The sequence below is a fragment of the Chiloscyllium punctatum genome, chromosome 42 (genome assembly GCF_047496795.1).
Source record: "Chiloscyllium punctatum isolate Juve2018m chromosome 42, sChiPun1.3, whole genome shotgun sequence".
NCBI lineage: Eukaryota > Metazoa > Chordata > Chondrichthyes > Orectolobiformes > Hemiscylliidae > Chiloscyllium > Chiloscyllium punctatum.
This window is the reverse complement of record NC_092780.1, coordinates 19,865,716-19,868,553: the sequence shown is the minus strand read 5'-3', so window position 1 is coordinate 19,868,553 and position 2,838 is coordinate 19,865,716.

Below are 2,838 nucleotides of genomic sequence, written 5' to 3'. Positions count from 1 at the left end.
TGATGACATTGCAAGGTAGCAGATGCGGTACTTCAATTGAAAGTAATTTTAAAATTAGTGGACCTGCCATGGTGTTACTCAGATTGCTATTGTGGAAGTATAAATATCAGAATATGCAGCTGCAAAATACATATAAATACTAATTATCAGTGCCAGTTGCCTGGACATGAACTGATTACTGAAAAAAAAATGATTTTCAGTTTTAATTGCTAGTAATTTACAACAGTGGTATTTTTAAAGTATCATTGATTAACGAGATAAGGGGGTAATTTTCCATCTTTATGTTCTGGCATGGAGCATTCCACGTCACGGTGTTGTTGGAATATCTGGCCAAGTGTGGATAGTGCAGCTGCTCTGCATTCTTTCCATTCAATTCCACTTTACATCATTCATAATTCACAGAAGATCGGGTAGTTTTTGTTGCAGTCTTTCCACTCTATCATGTCTAATATCCTATTATATGTTCTGGCTAAGAAATGGACTAAAATGGAAAAACATTAAGTGGATTCTGGAAAGGGAGAAGGTAATCTGAGGACAAATTAAGAGATGCCATTGTCCCAAAGTACCAAGAATCCAACTATAGAACATAACTTGCAGAGAAGCTTGTGCTTAATGTACTTACAGTAAATTTGTTGTATCATTTTAAGAATTTCCTGGGATCATTGCTTTCTGTCCACCTTTCAATCATTTTACTTATTTTGCTTAAACATCTAACAACATAAAAAATTATTGTTTATATGTAGAGTGCAGGAAAGAACTTACACATGAGAACATGAGAATACTGCAGTATCCATGTACACACTCTCTCACATACTCACAAAAAAACACAACAGTCTAATTTGATTGAAGAATAACATGCAGAAAGGATTGACATAAGTAAATGGGAGAGTCTTTTTAAGCAACGGTGCCTTTTGTCTCATTTCTTGTTTGAAGAGTAGATTTGTGCACGAAGATGATCCCTTAATAAAGGACAGTTCTCTGACCACTGTACTGAAGTTTCTCATTGCTGACCTTAATTACATCAGGTCATTCAGGCTAATTATCTGCTTATTAGGGCTTTCCCCACTGATGTGAATTTAAATGTGAACATTATAAGTAATACTCCTGCTAGTATGCTGGGCACAATTAGTGATTGTTCAAAACCCATGATATTTGAAATTATGGATGAAATTTTCTATTCACTGGAGCAGCATGAGCAATATCATAGAATGTGAGAAAATACAGCAAGAATGAAAAGTAATCAGGATTTCGTGTCAAGAAAGTTTTTTTTCAATTTTCCCCTTAAACTTTAAATACCAACTTCAGAATCTCACCGTGAAGCAGTTTTTAAACAGCACCGCCAATTAACCGCTTCTTCCCTGAGAAATGTAATAGTGCGGTTTCCTGATAAGCAAATTAGAGCAGACACCTACAGCTGCAGCTCATATTTGGTTGCCCTGGCCACCACTGAACTCCATCTTCAGCACAATGCCACTGCATGCTCCCTGGTCACCACTCTCCTTTATCCACACAAGTTGGCAACAGCTAACCACTAGTCTCACTATAGCCTCATGCCTGCTCTAGGGCCAACCTACATACCACTTCAGCCCTTCAGGACTTTCCGTTGGAGCTTAGGGACAAGTATGGCTGCATGTTTTCTGCCAGCATCCTGTGCTCAGGGACACAGAAGCATCGGCACACATCAGATCAGATGACTCAACTTACTTTCCCAGCACTCACTCACTTGGAGGCTTCCAGTTTCTGTGGCTGACAAGGCATTTTACTGCAAGCAGAGAGAGAGAGAGAGAGGGAGGTAATTGTCGCAGTCTTCTCTCCTCTACATCATGTTCATTTTATCTCTACTATGGCACCCACCTCCTAGTGAGGCTCATCTTCTGCCACTCTCACTGTTGCCTGCAGCATCTTTCCTCATGCACAGAACTCCCCATATTTAAACCTCAGCTGCATCCCACTCCTAACTCTACCAGAGCACGTACCTCCCACTAAATGTTTTGAACATTAACTCTCACTGCTGCATACATTATGTCAACTCAACACAGCTCATCACAGGGGTGGACATGGCACTGTGCGGCACCAGGATTTGTCAACGTCACACCTGCAGCTTGTGCCAACAATTCATGTGGCAAAAACACCGTACATGATCAAGCAAATGATCACGTCTGACAGGCAAACAGAAGCAGTCCTAAACAAGAGGTAGCTACAATCTGGGTGTACACCATGGTCAGCCAAGGGGCTTGTTCGGTCCCTGTTTAAGGGCCATGGTCAGTCAGGTACTTTGTCCTAACAGAGTCTTTGAATCTGTGAGCTAGCGGACTGGGGGTTGGGGTTCAATCATTCAAATGAAATTAATCTAGGGTTCACAGGTAGATTGGTCAGGGAGACTTGGTGAGATCAGTCCAGATGCTGAGCCTGTATTTCTTGCAATGAGAGCAAGGGAGGGAACTGCCCATGATGAAAGTGGGTGGAAGAGCAGTTAGTGGTGATTCAAAGGGCAGATGGGTTAAGAAATGCAGAAAGTTGGAAAGGTTAGCAGCTTGGGAGAAAGAGATGAGTGAGAGCTGTTGAGTTGACATAATGTATGCAGCAGTGAGAGTTAATGTTCAAAACATTTAGTGGGAGGTACGTGCTCTGGTAGAGTTAGGAGTGGAATGCAGCTTAGGTTTAAATATGGGGAGTTCTGTGCATGAGGAAAGATGCTGCAGGCAACAGTGAGAGTGGCAGAAGATGAGCCTCACGAGGAGGTGGGTGCCATAGTAGAGATAAAATGAACATGATGTAGAGGAGAGAAGACTGCGACAATTACCTCCCTCTCTCTCTCTCTCTCTCTGCTTGCAGTAA